At 37.2% G+C, this 20,156-nt stretch overlaps 1 pseudogene; it reads right to left on the bottom strand.

Moving 5' to 3' along the window:
• Nucleotides 1-2,332: 2,332 nt before the first annotated feature.
• The window catches only part of LOC149180274 (uncharacterized), a 41,677-nt pseudogene continuing 23,853 nt past the window's right edge, over nt 2,333-20,156 (bottom strand).

Here is a 20,156-nt window from a genome sequence, read left to right as displayed (position 1 = left end):
AAAAGATGAGATAGGATGCTCATATGAATCTTTATTATATTTCTCAATATTTTGAAGTCCCTTTAGCATAAACTTTGTCTCATGCTTAAAATGATGCTTTTGACAAATAAAAAACATTTTGAAATTCGAAATTTAAATCCTAATAAATTAAACTGGTTACTTAAAGCGAGTAGACAAAAATTTTGAAAATGAATTCTTTATCTTTCTAATATCATTCTTAATACAGATCTTAAAGGATAGGATTTTGTTTCCACTTGTTAAAAGTTTTTATAAATAAATAGGCATCATTTTCACTGATGGAGATAAAGATGGATTTGTTTTAAAAGTATTTTAAATTAATATGATAAGATTTAAGGATGTTTGTTGAATTATGTTTAAAACTAACCTTTGTACATGTGGAAAATGTTTTCCTACAAACTATGAGAATTGTACTAGTTGGCATAAAAGAAACATTTTTTCTTCTCGGTTTCAATTTATTTACAAGTAATAAGCAACGAGTAATAAAAAGATTTGGATGAGGTTATCATATGTAAGGTTTTGATATTTAGATTTGGTAGTAAAATGATTTGGTCACAATTGTAAAATGACTCCATGGCCCAACAATAGAAGGTGTCAGAAGGTGTGAGTCTATAGTTCTTGATTATTTACAGGGAAGGATATCCCAATATGAAGCAGTTATTCTAATCTTAAAATACCCCTTCAACATTTTTTCATCTCTTCACAAATTTCATTCATTCTCTCTCATTATTTCCATAATTCCAAAACACCTTTCCCAAATCTACCAAGTATTGGCCATTTTTTCATAACCTTAAAAATTCTCCTTATTTGTAAGTCTCATAATCGTAAATGAGTAACCCTCCTCCCAACTAGTCATATGATCATTTCTAAGTCTACATTTTAGTCCTCTTGAATGGCTATTGTTGGTTTATATTAATTTGTCACCATAGATCGTTTTCACTATATCCCTAGGACAATATACTTTATCCCTTGATATGTTAATCATAATAAGTACTAGCATTATGAAATCTTCCTTAATCTATTACATACTTTGTTATTTTCCTTGTGAAATCATAGTTGATCTGGAAATTAGGGGCTAAGATCCAACAATCATGAGTGTTAAGAGAGGAGGAGAGAAAAATGTATAGATATCAAAGAACTAATCAAAGAATAACATTGAAAAAAAATGCACATTGGATACATCGAACATGTGGAAGGAAAGATAACCACTCAAGATAACTATTTTTTAAATGAAATAAACTTTTGACCAATACATTGCAATGGATGAATCCATCCTTTTACAAAGTGGGGTTCATTATACCATGGGTGGATACCATGGGTAAATACCACGGGTTTATTCAATTTTTCATTCAGATCATTCATTCCCCCTTAGGAAGCAATGGTCCCATTTGTGTAAAATTCCATATTGAGAAGATTTTGTTGAATATGAGCTAATGAAGAGAAGGGTTTTGTGTGGTTGACCCATAATTGTGGGTTTTCAAATGACTCATAATCGTGGGTTTGTGTATGACCCATAACCAAGTTTTGTTGAAGACAAAGGCTTTGTGTGGTTGACCCATAACCATGGGTTTGTGGATGACCCAAAACCATGATGATGGTTTGAGGATAGAGATGCCCTATAATGCTTGTGGACCAACTATGATACTGACAATGTGCAACTTAGCAAATGGATTTCGATGACAATGGTTTTGTGTGGTTGACCCATAACCTTGGGTTTGTGAGTGATGCATAACCATGATGAATAAGGTTCGAGAATAGATATATCATGTATTTCTTATTGGCCAACTATAAGGGTGAAAGTGCTTGGCCTAACAAATGGACCTCGAGATAGTTTGCTTTTCGATTTTCTTGGTAGAAATCTAGTGGCTTGTCTTTGTAAATTTTGATTATCCCATTAGGTATTGTAAAGGTTTCCTCCATGTATAACAAAGACCAAATGGATTCAATGAATTAGATGACATCTCCGATGGACTCAATGGACATGGGACAACCACAATCTGAGCGTTATTCGAGACTATTCCGACCATATCCTAGACGATCTCTACAATTGTTATTCAAATAACCTATTGGGTTTTTATAATTGTTGTGAGGCCTCTTAGAATGATGAAGATGACCCAGATGAAGACCACAATTATGAGCCTGCTAATAGTCTTTGCTATAAGGGTCAGCCCGGTGGCTAAAAAATCCAAACTATCCTCATATTTTCCCACCAAAATGCCCCATAAAATACATTGTTTTACCCTTTGGTCCTCATCATACCGAGGTTTCCATTTATGTTATTGAATTGATAAGTGTAAAAGAGGTTGTTGGACCATTAAACAAGGATGAGAAAAAACATCATAGTCATCATACAAGAGATATTCCAGGGATCTACAGTTGATATCACTGTCGAGAGTGCCCCTCAATTAAATCATCAGTTGTCGATCCGCCATGTCGATCTTGTTTCATGAAGAATTTAATGGAAAAGTAGGTAAAGAAGGAGACAAAAATGGTAGAAAAACCTTAATAACCTTCTATGGAAACTACCTCATCAAGTATACTTTTGTTTACTGTCATCATCATCGTTGTCATGAAGGGAGAAAGTTATGTCTTTGTCACCACTATATGAAGCCTTTCTTGTTGTTGCTCCACAACCTGTGTATTCTGAGATTACGTGAAATGAGGATCAATATTTAATGAAGGTTGGAGACTGGAAGAAACAACTCCATCTACACCAAAAATGTCTAAGATTAATGACTTAGTTTGAGAATTCTATGAAAAATTAAGAGTTGATGATGTTGAATCTAATGATGAAATTATCTCCTTTCTATAGTTGATGTGAGATTAGCACTGACACTTATGATTGTGTAGCAAGTAAAGAAATAGGTTGATTAAGTGAGTGCCTAGTTATCAAGTCATCTCCTAGTAATTTTTTTAGCAATTCACTCTGAGAAATAAATTCCTTAAGTTTAGTGTGAATAGAAGATCCTAAATCTTTAATGCTCTTTGGAGGTGATGCAGGGTTACCCTGCACATACCCACAATGTGCAATAATCTACATAAATGCATCTTTACAAGGTGTTTAACTCTCCTGAGTTGTCGAAACTTCAAAACATTAATGGTTAAGGCCCTCTATAATAGTTCCTTTATATCAGAACACAATCACCCCGCCAAAAATTCTATCGGAAGTTAAAGCCTCTTCAATCCTCTATAAACCATAACCCGCATATATATTAACCTTCCCCCTTAAACTATTGGTTAATATACATAAACCACACAAAATCATATATCAGCATTAAAATCCTTTAAAATCCAATTATAAAGGAAAACCCCGCTTTCCATACCTTCTCCACCTTCCGTACATTCTTGGCACAGATCTCGAGACAACACTTATCGCAATCGGGACCTCACAACCCCACAGTCATCCCTCAGGCCTCTATCGCATCCGATATGCGAACATATTACATAAAAACTATGGAAAACTCTGCTTTACCATAAAGCTGGATCTCAAGGGTTATATACCCGCATATATAAATATATTGGGTCTGCCCTTAAGTCACTCCTCTCCTCCGATAGGTCGAACTCTGCTTGGCCCAATCATCGATATTTCCAAACGTCGATCGCCAATTATCACTGTCGGAAATATCACACATTTGCCAATCGTTCCTTTGCACTTTCGACTCCCAATATGCAATTTAAATCGTGACCGTTGATCTGGCCATGATCCAACAATCCACGATTAATCACGCATGGTCATTGCAATTCTCCAAGATTCAATTGCAATTCAATATCAACCGTTGATCTTCCAGATCTAACGATTGCTAAGCATTATTTCTTAGATTCTCTTTGTGCCTATGTATTTTGGTTCTTTGCCCTTTTCTACAAGTTTCTATGATTTCTGGGTTTTCTTAATGATTCTTGTTCCTTGCTGCTTTCACTGCGCGACTCCTTTCAGCTTATTCTTCTAAGCTCCTTTTATCTATATCATCCCAGGTCACTTCTTGATCCTTCAATGGATTCAAAGGTCCATCACGAACTCTGGTTCGTTCCTTTCCTCTGTGTTCCACTTAACTTCATCTCGGCCCAATTTCACTTCATTGTTCTGCTCGAACAGTTCTCAATTTCTCCTCTACGTGTCTTTCTTAGTTCTCCCTGCCATCATGTTACAAAACCTACAAATCATGCATAATCCAACACTCGAACACGCATTCCACTAAGAATTGAGATAAATATATTCATGATAAAAACAATTGATTACATAACTGAGCCTCTATGTCTCGCCCAGGCCTGATTTTCTACTATCAGTGGCCTCTATTTTACATCCTGCCCATAGGCTCAAAATCACTCCAAAATGTCTAACCTCTCAAAACATTCACCTATCTAAAAAATACCCCTGAATTATACAAGAAAATCACAATTTATACAAAAAATGGATTCATGAACCAATTCTGGTTCAGAACCAGAAATCTCTCACCCTCTCCTAAAAAGTCTCTTTAACTCCACTCTTTTCTAAACAAATGCTAAGTCAAGCTTTTAGTTTCCTAATTTTCTATTCAAACCAAATAAATCTAACTATTTGGCATGATCTCCACACAGGGAGGATCAATCAACCACTATACCCTTTTCTCAAAATAAAACATTCTCACACATTTAAATAAATAAAGTCAACTAAACTCTTGCCTTCCAACCCTTTGTTAGTCACAACATGTGGTCATCCCATCACATTGCTGACTAGGTCTAAATGCTCCTGCATCAAGAGGCCATATCAGAGTGGAACAAGATAGGAATAAATATCCTCCTGAAGTTGTGTGGGGATGAGAACATTGGATATGTTATGCGAAATGATGTGTATTCACAACATGTAAGCAACCTCGTCAAGTAGTACCAGCTCCATCAGCAAAGCCTATTTAACATATATAACAGGCTATAGGAAAACCATAATCCCCATCTATCACCCACTCTATGTAAGTCCAAACCATGCATAATTGATGTTCCAAAAATCATATGCATTCACTAAAGACTAGAAATTTATGCACAAAACAATAAAACTTAGTTTCCTTTTGACACTTACACACTAGAATAACCAACAGTTTGAGCCTTCATATACTCCATCACATAGAGCCAAGGAACTTCTTGAAAATTTGGATCATATTCTCCTAGGGAAATTGCTGAAGAGCATATATTTGTAGTCCTCTCACACAGTCTGAAACAACCTTCCCATCTCCACTATATTTTCTATGCAAAGCTCTATGAACAACATCGACTTGACCAGGAATGGTGCGATGAGTAATTTTCTTTATCATATGAGGCACCTTCAGCCTTTGCTTGCGAATCACATGGTGGTTTATGAGTAAATTTTCCTGATACATCACATTCCCTTAGTCGAATTGTGTGTGGCCTGTGAAGCCCGGGTTTGGATTTCACTTTGCTCCCAAATATTTGAACCCCGGATAACGTTTTTTTAGACGAAAAAAAACATTAACGTTTTATTAATATAAAAAAGCGAGTACATATTTCATGGTTATGAATCAATGATACCTTCAGGTCTTAGAATGATTACACTCTCATAAATTTATCCCTGTTCTTTCTCCTTCCTACAATGTTTAGTTATATCCTACAAAAATCCTTCATAGATGTGTGATTTACACTTTAGAAGGTTACAAAAACAAAACATAATTTCATCGTTTTGCATGCAACAGGGATCACTTGTTCCGCCTTCTAAGAAAAGTATATGTTTTCAACTTTGGTGAGGGCATCCTATTCATATATGGTATAATAAAACTTCCCTAGAGTGTTTGTGATGCCCCTTTTTGATAGGATATCCACAACCTGATTATGTTCTTTATGTATGTGCTAGAAATTGATGTCATGAAAAGAGCTTACTAGAGACCTAATGCACCTCATCCAGTTTAAAAAAATTGGAGGGTTCAAATTAGTGAAGTCCTTCTATGATTCCCTTTGTGTCCCCAAATATTTGCAAGTGTTCTAGATCCATCCAATTTTGAAATAAAAAGAAAGCCCATAGTGCATTTTTCTTAGCCTATTGGTACTTGTGCCTCCCTCCCACCAGAAAGGATAGTAGTGTCTAGGATCTAGGGTAATAAAGGAACCACAACCACACTTCCTCTACTAATAAGCCCCATAAAAAAAACCAATGGGGAAAACCTCCCAAATATTCTTGTATTTTAGCTCCCTTTTGAGTGCTATTTTTCTTATTTCCAATCTCTTCATAGTATGCCACAGTTTGAAGTGTGGCCTCCTTGATCACTGGCTGTTTCATTTCAAAAAAATTAGAGTTCCTATACCTCGATATAGTACAAATAAAGTAAAAGGGAATGAAACAATGTTAAATATGTTTTTTGTACAACAATCCCATCCAAGCTACCAGGGAAATACGCACCTTCAGGTGACCAATGTTAAGAGTGTCCAATACGCCATCCCATACCACCGTAGCAAAGGTACATCTCAATAGCAGATCATTCGCATCCTTAGATTCGTTCCTTCACATGAGGAAGATATTGGGACCGATGAAACCCTGATGTTGTAGTTGATCCCATGTGAGTATTTGACCATGTCCATTCATGTTAGGAAACCAGCTCACAAAAAGATAGAAAAGATAGATCAACACCTTATAATTTAGCCTCTTCGAGGGGCCAACCTCCTCTACATTACACAAATGAAAAATTCTTGGATGATACAAAAGACTAAACATCCCTTCTATATATAGGAGTCTAAGGTGTCATAATATAATCAAGCCACAATAACAGTAATAACATAAGGTCACAAAAATAACAATAGTGGGTTTCTATGGGGCATACTAATAACAATATGGGGACAATAGGGGCACAATAATAACAATAAGGAATACAATGACAATAGTAATGGGGGAATCACTAGTATTATAGGGGCCTAACATGCCCCTCTCCTTCTGAAAAGTATTGTCCTCAACACTTGAGTAGTTTTGGATGCTTTTGTATAAAATTCTCATCCTCACATGTGGAATCTTCACTAGATAAGTTCTTCCACTTAATGAGATACTCTAAAATTGATTGATTTCGTAGCTATCGAGTTCTTGTTTCTGCGACTGCTTCCGGTTCCAATATGATTTCTCCTTCCTCGTCAAGTTCTGGCAATATTTTTTGAACTAGGAGCTTGTCACCTATAACCTTCTTTAAACATGAAACATGGAAAACTGGGTGCACTCAGGAAGTTGTAGGAAGCTCCAATTTGTATGCCATAGTACCAATATTTTGCAACACCTTGTATGGACCATAATACTTTGGTGATAATTTATTATCCTTCTTAGCTTTCTAAGGGACATTTGTTTATATGGTTATAGCCATAGGAATACCCAATCACCTACATCAAAACTTCTTTCGCTGCGATGTTGATTTTCCTGTTGTTTCATTCTATTCTGTGCCAACGTGAGGTTATCCTTTAAGAGTTGGAGAACTTGTTGTTGATGCTTGATGTGATGTTTCACTGCTTGAACTTAGAATTTTCTCCTAAATATGATGTGATGGATGGTGGATGATATCCATAAAGTGCCATAAATGGGGTCATTTTTGCTGCAGTATGGAAGGACATGTTATACCACCATTCAGCTAGAGGTAACCAATTGACCCATTGTGTTTGTTTATCAGATACAAAGCAACAAAGATATCCTTCCAGACATTTGTTTACTATCTCAGTTTTCCCATCAGATTGAGTATGATAAGAGGAGTTATGAGCTAATTGATTACTGAGACAAGAAAATATTTTTGTCCAAAAATTTCCAGTGAAAATGGGATCTCTGTCACTTACAATAATCTTTGGGTTTCCATGTATCATTTGAATTGTTTCCATAAATGTAGTAGAAACTGTACATGATTTAAATGGATGTGATAATGCACAAAAGTGTGCATACTTGGTAAGTCTGTCAACTATGACCATGATGACACTCTTTCGTTCAGACTTGGGTAAACCTGTGATAAAATCCATTGAAACCTCCTCCCAATGTTGGCTTGGATTGGATAAAGGTTGTAATAGACCTAGGGTCTTAATTGTTTCAACTTTATTTTGTTGGCAAACCAAACATTCCACCACAAACTTTTCAATATCCGATTTAAGGCCATCCCCAAAAAATTCCTTCATAACCCTATGATAAGTTTTTAAAAATCCTGAGTGCCCTCCTAAGGGAGAAGTGTGCAATTCCATAAGAATTTTTGTTTGAGTTGGGAATTCTTACATAGGTATAAGCGATCTTTGTACCATAACGAATCATTTTTCTAGCTAAATGTATCAGATGTATTGTATCTTGTTGTAACTTTCGAATGAGTGCCCACACTTATTCGTCATTCTTCCATTCCTCCATTGCTCCGTTTATCCAATCTGGTTGGATAATAGAAATTATGCACAACAATTCTTCCACATCCTCATCCTTTCTTGAGAGTACATCTGCCACAACAGTTTTCTTCCCTTTTTTGTAGATGATTTCAAAGTCATAACCCACCATCTTTGTGACCCATTTTTGTTGCTCTTTAGAGGATAATCTTTGTTCTAAAATGTATTGAAGAATATCATCATCCATTTTTACCTTGAAGTGTCTTCCCATTAAGAGCATGTAGTATTGCCAACATTTCCTTTTCATAAATAGCTTTGTGTAAATACTTTCCCTTGATTGGTTGACTTTCGAAAGAAATGGTTCTTTCATCTTGCATTAAAACAACACCAATTCCATTTCCTGAAGCATCACATTCCACAATAAAGGTTTTTGTGAAGTCCGGCATAGCTAAGACCGGTGCTTGGCACATTGCCTTTTTAAGATGTTTGAAGGCCTTTGTTGCTTCTGGAGTCCATGAAAATTCATATTTCTTCAATAATGTTGTTAGAGGTGTTGCTATTCTCCCATAATTCTTAACAAACTTGCAATAATACCCTGTCAACCCGAGAAATCCTCACAGATGCTTTATGGATTTTGGGATTTTCCATTCCTTAATTGCTTTAATTTTGCTAGGGTCTACCTTAACACCTTCATGAGATGCAATATGACCCAGATATTCCACCTCTTGTACTCCAGAGAAACATTTGGAGCCCTTTGCATATAATTGTTTCTCCTCCAATAGTTTGAGCACCCTGTCAACATGTTCAACATGATCCTTCCAAGACTTGCTATAGATTAGTATATCATCAAAAAATACTAACACAAATTTTCTAAGGAAGGGTTTGAAAATGGAATTCATCAAACCTTAAAATGTAGAAGGTGCATTGGTAAGGCCAAAAGGCATGACCAAAAATTCATAATGACCCTTGTGAGTTCTAAATGTTTTTTTCGGAATGCCTTCAGTCTTCATTATGATTTGATGATATCCTGAATGAAGATCCAACTTGGTGAATAAATTGATCCATGCAATTCATCCAATAATTAATTAGTGATAGGAATGGGAAATTTATCTTTAATAGTGAGTTTTTGAGCTCCCTATAATCCAAACACATGCACCACGATCCATCCTTCTTGTGCACCAATACTACTAGAGCAGAGAAAGAACTTTGACTAGGTTGAATTATACCAGCCTCTAGCATTTCTGCAACCATACGTTCAATTTCACTCTTTTGGGCATAGGGATATCTATACAACCTAATGTTTGGAGGAACACTTCCTGGAATCAAATGAATATCATGATCATGATCAAGAATAGGTGGGAGAACTTTGGGAGTCTCAAATACCTTGGAATGATTTTCCAAGACATTTTGGAGATCTGGAGAAATAGATGACTTCGATGTGGGAACCTCTAGCAAACATAATTGTAAAATTACACCTCATTGCTCCTTCTTTAGAAGCTTTGTCATACTGTTAGAGCTGATTATCTTTCCCGGTTTCCCTGCAATACCCCTTAATTCAACTTCCTTTCCTTCGCACAAAATTTCATGAAAATTTCTTGAAAATTCAAAGCTATTGTACCCAAGGATTGTAGCCATTGGACTCCTAGTACAACATCAGCACCACCCATTGGAATTGAAAGCATTGGGCTATTCAATACATATTCTCCCATGGATAGCTTGATATTATGGCACTTTCTAGAGCAATTTATGGTTCCTCCACTTGCAACCATCACTTGACACTCTGGTGCTAGATATAGGAAGCAATTCAATTCCTTTGCTATCTTACAATGAATAAAATTATGGGTGCTTCTCGAATCAATCAACATTACTGCCTTTTTCTTCTTGATATGTCCTTCTATCTTGATAGTTTGAGGAGTGGTAATTCTAGCCAATGCATTACAAGATATGGTCAGATTCATTTCTTCTTTATCTAGGGTTTGTTCCTGGAGTATATCCTCTTCTTTTGACATTTCTTGTTCCTTTTCTTCCTCCTCTTCACAATCTATGTAGAATAATTTCTTCTCAACACACTTATGACCTTTAGTGTATTTTCTATCACAACTATAACAAATCCCTTTTGCTCTTTTTTCTTCCAATTGTTGTGGTGTCAACCTTGTAGGTTGTGGAAGGCTAGGGGCAACAACACTTCCATCTTTATAGTTGTGAGTGGTAGGCTTCCTGGTTGCCATAATTTTGCTTTCCATTTTTCTTGCTAACCTGAATGCCTTCTCCAATGAATCAAGTTCCCAAAGGCGAACCTCATGTTGGATATTATCCTTTAAAGTCCCTATGAACACATCAATCCTATGCTCCTCTGGAATATCTTTTACCCTTATGTTCAATTTTTGGAAGTCCTCAATGTGCTCCATCATTGAACCCTTTTGTTTGAGATTTATCAATTGGCTAAAAAAGGTGTTGCTTTTTGTATCCTCATAATGTGCTATCATTTCTTCCGTAAAAATTGCCCAAGTGACAATTTGTTTATGAGAGCAAAGCCATCGATACCATACAAACTGATTTGGTTCCAAATATAAAGTTGCAATACGTACCTTTTGTGTGTTTTTCACATTATGGAGATCGAAAAATTGCTCCATCTGTAGTATCCATGTTCCGGGATCCTTGCCATCAAACTTCCGCATATTAATTTTTGGAACATGGTGGATCTTCAATCCAACATTAGAGTCTATGAAATCATGATTAAAATTTCTTTTGTTCTCATCATGAGTTTCCTTTACTACCCTTTCACCATTAGTGACCATTTCTTGTAGCAACTTATTTAAATTTTTCTTCAATTCTTCCATCTTATCGTCCATGTCATTCATCTTAGCATCCCTGCCATTCATCTTAGCTTCCATGCCATCCATCTTAGCTTCCACGCCATCCATATCAACTTGCATGCCATTCATATTAGCTTCCATGCCATTCATCTTGGCTTCATTTACCTTTAGTGAGAGTGAAATTTATTGTACTTGGTCTTGTAATTTTGATATATCATGTTGCATTTCTTCCTCTTCTTCACGAGTCATGCTAGAGCTTTCAGGTTGCTTACTAGGTGTTTCCATTTTCTTTCTTTGGGGCATTAATTAATGCTAATAATTCTTCACTATTCCATTTTAATTCCTTCACACCTTTTTTTCACTTTGTAATAGCTTGACATTGAATCTTTTGTATCTCTGTAACTGCAGATATCGAATATCTAAAATCTCGTCCTATGGTAGCCCTTTGAGTGTTCTTTCTAACCTCGCAAGTCTAATCAAGATTGGATTCTCCAAGGAAGAGTTATGCCAAATCTCCCACGATGACCTGATTATATATTAGTTCAGTAGAGCGAACTTGTACGACATGCCACGTGTCACTGTTTCGACCGTAGTACATGAAACTGATACATAGAAAACTATAGGCCATCCTCTTTCTGGAAATTCTTAAGAAATTTCAATCTGATGCACAAAACAAAAGTTATGACGATTTTCCCCAAGTCACCTATTTGGAATGTAATTCAGGAATCTGCAAAAACCCTAACTTCCTCAGATCATTCTCCGCAAATATAGTGAGGTAAGCTATGAAATTCGGACCCGAAGTTAAGAATGATTTCGGCTCAAATGGATTTTTCTGTAGTTTCTAAAACATCGTATAAAAAGAATTATAGTGAAAATGCCACGATGACCTATTTGGAGCAGTGAAACCCTAGAATCCAAAGCTCTAATACCAAATGTTAGGAAACTAGCTCAAAAAAAGATAGAAAAGATAGATCATTGCCTTAGAATTCAGCCTCTTCGAGGGGGAAACCTCCTTTACGTTACATAAATGAACAATTCTTGGATGATGCAAATGACTAAACCTCCCTTCTATATATAGGAGTCTAAGGGATCACAATATAATCAAGTCGACATAACAATAATAACATAAGGGCACAAAAATAACAATAGTGGGTTTCTATGGGGCATACTAATAACAATATGGGGACAATAGGGGCACAATAATAACAATAAGGGATACAATGAACATAGTAATGGGGGAATCGCTAGTATTATAGGGGCCTAACAATTCAACATAAACTCTTTAGTTTCTATGGAATCTCCTACTTCCAAGCTTCATTTAGGCATCTGTAGATAGTGTTTCCTCTATATTCTCTTGGGAATCTCTGATAGATTTATTTTACCATTGGCTACTTTTTCTTGAGCAATCCATCCCATATCATCCTATCCTCATTTTCTATTATGCTTATGTCTATTGCTTTTAACTTGGTGATATAAGAATCCCATTCTAGTGCATGGTATCCAGTAAAACCCAATTTTTTTGCCTTGTACCAATTCTGTAAATATGATATTTGGTAGTGGTCCTTCTTGATCTGTGTAAAATACTTGTTGTCCCTGTTATGGAGGGAATGGATGATGTCTACCAATATGGTGTGATTCCTAGTGAAGCCCTTAATTGTGTCTAGACCAATCTCAACATGTTGTCCATTCCCTACTTCCCATTTCAGGAATACCATCAACCATTTGCAATTTTTTAACATGTTGTTCTAGATATATGATGAGCCTTTTCACCCCTTGGATCCTCCCCTAATCCATATGGAAAATTGTCTGCCACTCATATATTTATCTCTAATGATTTTGAACCACATGTTTTCACTATACATCACCCTCCACATGTTTTTAATGATAAGAGCCCTATTAAAAATGTGTGTATCGAGTATGTCCCAACCACCTTGATCCACAAGCCTTGTAATGTTATCCCATCTTACCAATTGAATCTTTCTCTCTTGATAGAGGCCCGATCACCATATTTGTCTCTACTCATGCCTTCCAGGGCTCTAGAGCATTTAATCAAACCAAGGCTTTCAGGACTAGTAACTCAACCCACAACCTTCTCTGGACTTCCAGAGTGTTTTTGCAACCAAGGCTTCCAGGACAAGTAACTTAACCCACCAAGGGATTCTAGAGAATTTATCCAACAAAGGCTTCTAGGATTAGTATCTCAACCAAATATGTTACAGGGCTTCTAGAGAATTTGTCCAACTAGGGTTTCCAAGAACTAGTAACTCAACCCAAGCTAAAGGAAACATGAGAACCAAAAAAAAAAATGAACCTACAACACCATGGCTGTCCAAGAAATGGAAAGGCTAGGAAAATCCACTGTCAATCTAGGAAATCCTCCATGTCAATGACAGATCATGACAAATAAACCACAGACATATGCCATGCATGCCAGAACTAATGAGGAAAAGATACATGCAACTGGGTACCTGGAAGAAAAATCCATTGTAGTTGCTGATCTTGATGTCCTCTTGCACTTTCCTTCTCTTCATTTGCCTTCTTGATCCAAAATCCAAGTTTTCCACACTCTCCAAGAGTACTGCAATAAAACTCTAAGTGTCCAAGGGTATGAGAGAGAGAATAGAGAGAGAGCTCCAAAAAAAATTGACAAAAGTATGTGAACTGATCCTCAGAAGCATTTTTATTAATGGGGCCTCTATTTTCTTCATTTATCCATTATTTTCCTTCATTTTCCTCCACACATGCAACCTGTGACCTTTCACCTCCCTTTTCTCCTAATTTCCATTATTTTCATAAATAAATGTGCCAAAATTCCATTTTGCCTTTTAAAATCCTTTCCCATTGCCTTTTCTAATTTCCTTAGCCATTAATCAACCACGAGTGATCCCCATCACTATGCGTTTTCCCAACATTCAACTTGGAATATATGTCCCATTAACTGTGGTTATTATTTTTCCTTTATTAACTTTTATTACATGGAATTTTCACCAGGGTTGTTATAGAAGCCCCCCCCCGAGGGAACACCATCCTTTGTGTTCAACAACACCTACAACCAACAAGGCTTCTATAAGAAAAACATACTACCCATGGAGCTTTATAACTTAGCTCATTACAGTATTTACAATGATCATCCTGCTGAGAAGCAAACCAACATGACAACATAACAAGTATAACATCATAATGACATGACACCCATACCTATTATTAGATATTTATAACATAGTTCATGGCGATATTTACATCCATATACATATGTACATATACCAAACATCACCAAAACATGTACCAAAAACATATACCAAAGACATATACTAAAACATCTACTCAACTAGTGAATAAGGAAGGATACATAGCCCAGATCTAATCCACCATCTCCCATGTAGTTTCATCGGGCCCAAAGTGCTTCCATTACACTTTAACATGCTCGATTGCTCGGTTCTAGAGCATGAGCATATTTCTCTGCAAATACACTATGGTTCCAGTTGGAATTATCACATGATCAACATATTTAACATACTTCTTAAGTAATGACACATGGAAAAAATCATGTACTTTCACTGTCGGAGGCAGTGCAAGTTGATAGGCTACTGGCCCAATTCTCTTAATAATCCTAAAAGGTCCACATAACTAGGGTGCCAACTTGGCACATGATCAATCCACAAGGAGCTCTTCTTCTATTTGATTCTCAAGTACACTTGTTCCCCAACCTGGAACTCCTTGAACGACCTATTCCAATCTATATAACTCTTTTACCTATCTTGTGTTGCCTTCAAATTCTTCTTGATTACTTGCATTTCCCACTCCATGTCTGTCAACATGTTCAATGCAATCAACGCCGTCTTAATTGGATTACTCCAACTGATGTTAGTATTACAAATATGCCCATACAATGCCTCAAACAGACTCATCCTCAAGGATTCTAGATACCCATTGTTATAAGCAAACTCTACTAGTGGAAGATACTCTTCCCACTTTCGTTGTTGATTCATTACAAACATCCTCAACATGTCCTCCAATATCTTGCTGACCCTCTCTGTTTGTCCATCTGTTTGTGGATGATAAGCTGTATTGAATGCCAAATCTATACCTAAACCTACAAGAAAACTCCTTCCAAAATTTGGAAGTGAACTTCGCATCCCTATTAGATGCAATCTTCTTCAAAACCTCATGCAACCTAACCACATCCCTAATGAAGACCTGTGATACATCATTCGTTGAGAATGTAGACTTCACTCGAATGAAATGTGCTACCTTTCTCAACCTATCCACCACTACCATGATGGATTCATGCTATCTCACTCTCCTCAAAAAACTTGTGATAAATTCCATGGAAATGACCCCCCATTTCGACTTTGGAATCGAAATCAATTGTAGAATTCCACCTGGATGCTTACACTTTTCCTTCACCTGTTGACAATATAAGCACCTAGCCACAAAATATGCTACGTCTATCTTCAAATTCGGCCAATAATAGAATTTCTTCATTGCTATCAGTGTCTTTTGATAACTTGGGTGACCTGAATATGGTTTTGCATGAAAATCCCTCAAGATCACCTTCTTGAGCTCATTGTTATCTGAAACATATATCCTATCCCTAAATCTAACCAATCCATCTGTCGTGAGACAATAGCTCACATCCTGTGCACCTGAATATGTACTTGTACTTGTACCACTACTTGTACCTATACCTATACCACTACCTGTACTTGTACCTATACTCTACTGCAACCTATGCACAATCTCCATATACTTGTCATCCTACTTACCTGACTGCAATATCCTATCCTATAAAATTGTCTCATAAGAGCTCATAGATGCTATGTGATTTACCTTTATCCACCCGCTAAGAGCGTCTGCCACCCTATTCTATTTGCCTTTTATATACCTAACCTCAAAGTCAAACTCATTAATCGTGGCCAACCACCGAGTCTGCTTGACATTCATATTTAGTTGGTCAAATTGATACCAAAAACCACTGTGATCACTCATCAATACAAAATTTCTGCCAAGAAGATAGTGCCTCCACATCTTCAATGCATGTATGATCGTTTCCAACTCGATATGTGTCAGGTATTTCTACTCGTGATCATTTATTTTTTGTGACTCATAGCATACCACATGACCATCCTGCATAAGGACTCCACCAAGTCCTCTCTTGCAAGCATCTATACATACTGCAAACTCTTTGTTTGTATATGAAATCTATAACATTGGTGCATGTGTCAACAACTACTTGAGCTTATCAAAACTGGCTACACACTCCTCTTTGCATTCAAACTTCTTACCTTTCATCTGCAATGATGTGATAGGATAAGCAATCTTCGATAAGTTCCTGATGAACCTCCTATAATAAATTGCTAACCCCATGAAATATCTCACCTCATCCACATTCCTGGGAGAATCCCACTCCATGATAGCTCTTACCTTTCCTGGGTCCACTTCTATGCCATCCTTGGAAATCACATGTCCCAAGTAGTGTACCCCAGTCTAAAAGAAACAACACTTGTTGATCTTAGCATACAATTGATGTTCTCTCAACAATCTCAACACTGCTACTAGATGATCGACATGCTCTTCTTAATTTTTTGAATATACCAATATATCATCAATGAACACAATAACAAAATTTTCCAAATATGGGCGCAACACACTATTCATCAAGAACATAAAGGTAGATGGAGCATTAGTTAAACCAAATGGAACTACAACAAACTCATTATTCCAATATGTGGTCCAGAAAGTTGTCTTATAGATGTCCTCTTCTTTAATGTGTACTTGATGATATTTTAATCTCAGATCAATCTTCGAGAACCCAGATGCTCTCTTAAACTGATTGAACAAATCATCAATCCTCAATAACAGATACCTATTCTTGTCAATGGTCACTTTGTTCAACTACCTATATTCAATGCATAACATGAGAGTGCCATCCTTATTTTTCACAAAGAGTACAGTGCACCCCATGGTGATACACTTGGCCTAATGTATCTATTGTCCAAAATTTCCTTCAACTACATCTTCAACTCCACCAACTCAGGTGTACTCGTCCTGTAAGGTGCCTTTGATGTCGGAGCTTCCATGGCACCAACTCAATAGAAAAGTCCATGTATCAGCCTTGGTTAAAAATCCATGTAAAATATATAAGACCACGGTTGATGGGACACATATCCCAAGCTAAATGGTGGGAAGAACATTATAGTGGGTGTTCATTTCAGTTACTATGGCTAAAGGAAATTGGCAAAGGCAATGGCAAAGGCTTTGGAAAGGAAAAATGGAATTTTGGCACATTTATTTATGAAAATAATGGAAATTAGGAGAAAATGGAGATGAAAGGTGACACATTGCATGTGAGGAGGAAAATGAAGGAAAATAATGGAAATTGAAGAAAATAGAGGCCTCATTCATAAAAATGCTTCTGAGGGTTAGTGGGCAAGGCTTGGTTAATGTACCCTTTTGTCAGTTCAGATTTGGAGCTCTCTCATTATTCTCTCTCTCTCTCTCTCTTGGACATTTAGAATTTTCTTAGAGAACTTTGGCATTAGAGCAAGAAGGGAAAAGAAAGCAAGAGGAAGCAAAGATCAAGTAGGGAAAGGCAATAAATCAGCTACAACAATATTCTTTGCAGGTATTGATTTGCATGTATGCTTTCCTTGCTAAATTTGGCAAGCATGGTATTTCATGTGGTTCTTTTACTGTTATGGCATGGGTTTCACCAGGTGTAACAATGTTTTCATCCTAGCCTTGCCATTTTCGAAGAGCCATGGTGTGATGGGGTTCTCATGTTCTGGTTGAGCTGGATCGCTGGATGGATTCGAAGCCGAGTGAGGTGGATCTCTGAATGATAGAGAACATGGCCTAGTGGTCCCTGAACTAGACTGTGGATCACGATAAAACCATTGGCCTAGCTGTATGTTTTAACCATGTACAAAAATTACCTGCATACGAATTCTAAAACATAGAAAATAAACAATGCAAGAGCATAACAAATAAAACAAATATACATAGAGATTTTCCCCTGGATCCCAAAACCGAGACTACCAGCTTGATTTTTCATTATGTTATAATACATATTTATACATGCCGAAGCATCCAATACCATGGACCAAAAACCATTGCCTCCAATACCATGGACCGAAAACCATCACGTCCAAAAACATGTGTGAAAATCATGCACAAAACCATAGGTGGGTCCACCCAACCTAACATAGGGTCCAAAACCAAAATTTTCTAGGCCACTACCCCGGACCCCATAAAGTGGGGTTACGAGTATGCCTCAAACCCCTTGTGACCCCCCCCCCCCCACTACACAATCGGTGCAACGAAGGGGGGCTCTACCCCCCCTCTAACCCCCCGGTTAACTATGTGGGCTAGTCGTGGAAAGAATATAACACAACCCAACATTCTCCCACTTGTTGTTTTCTTTCCACAGGGGCCACAAGAGAGCTTAGTCATTTTTTTTCAACCCTGAAATGCCCATTGTCTCTTTACACCTAGATAACTTCTCAGAGCTCATAGATTTTGTGAATGCATATGCAATATTCTTCAAAGTGTCCACCTTTACTAGCAACACCTTTTTGTCTTCTATCATATCCCTCACAAAGTGATACTGAACATCAATGTGCTTTGTCTTTGAATGATATGCGGGGTTCTTTCCCAAGAAAATTGCACTTTGTCTGTCACAGTCTATCCTTATAGCTCCCTATACTAACCCCATACTTGAACACAATCTCTGCAACTAAACTGCTTCCTTGCTTGCATGAGTGGCTACCATGTATTGTAGTTGATAGTGCCACTACAGATTGTTTCTTACTCATCCAACTGACTGCACCTCCAAATAGGTTAAACACATACCCACTTGTAGATCTTCTCTAATCTAGATCTCCAGCCCAGACTGCATCCACAAAGCCATGAATATCCAAAATTCTGTCCAATCTTGGTCTTCCTTGGTAGCATAAACCATAATCACTAGTGCCACGCAAATACCTAAAAACCTACTTCACTGCTGTCCAGTGCTCCTTCCCTGGTTTTTACATAAACTTGTTCAATACTCCCACTGCATGTGCAATGTCTGGTCTAGTACAGACCATTGCATACATCAGGCTACCGATTACACTTGAATATGGAACATGAGACATGTCCTCTTCCTCTTCTTGTGTCTTGGGACACTGTTTAGCAAATGACCTCACACCTACAGGAATAAGAACCTTCCCTTGTTTACTATCCTGCATAATAAACCTCTGCAGTATTGTCTCGACATACTTCCTTTGGTTTAACCAGAGCTTCCTCTTTGCTCGATCTCTTTTAATTTCCATGCCCAAAATATAGTCTGTAGCACCAAGATCTTTCATGTCGAATTTGGAGGACAATTGGGTCTTCAAATCCTGGATAATTACTTTGTCATTTCCAACCAGCAACATATCATCCACATACAATACCAGATAAATAACACGGTCACCAATTAATTTAAAATACACACAGTGATTGCTTTGCTTCTGGTGAAGCCAAGTCCCCGTACAAATGTATCAAATTTCTGATACCACATCCTTGGTGACTGTTTTAACCCATACAAAGACTTCTTTAACTTGCATATCAGTTCTTTCTTACCCTTCACCACAAAGCATTCATGTTGCTTCATGTATATTTCCTCTTCTAGATCCCCATGAAGAAATGTTTTCTTCACATCCATCTGTTCTACCTCAAAATCAAAAGCAGCAGCAATAGATAAAAGTAATCTAATAGAAGTTACCTTGGCAACAAGAGAAAAAATATCACCAAAATCAATTCCCGGCACCTGGGAATAACCTTTTGCTACTAACCGAGCTTTGTATTTCTCCACCTTTCCTTCTGCATTTGTCTTCTTCTTGAACACCCATTTTCTGCCACTGGGTTTCCTTCCAGACGGAAACTCCACCAGATCCCAAGCCTCCTTTTTGTGTAAAGATGTTGTTTCATCAACCATGGCCTCTTTCCAGAGTTTTCCATCCTCTGAATCTACTGCTTCCTTCACAGTTCTGGGATCAT

The sequence above is a fragment of the Pinus tabuliformis genome, chromosome 3_2 (assembly GCF_031772625.1).
Source record: "Pinus tabuliformis cultivar Carrire ecotype Pingquan chromosome 3_2, CPIR1, whole genome shotgun sequence".
Classification (NCBI taxonomy): Eukaryota; Viridiplantae; Streptophyta; class Pinopsida; order Pinales; family Pinaceae; genus Pinus; species Pinus tabuliformis.
The sequence above is the reverse complement of the archived record's forward strand: the minus strand, read 5'-3'. Positions and strand labels throughout refer to the sequence as shown.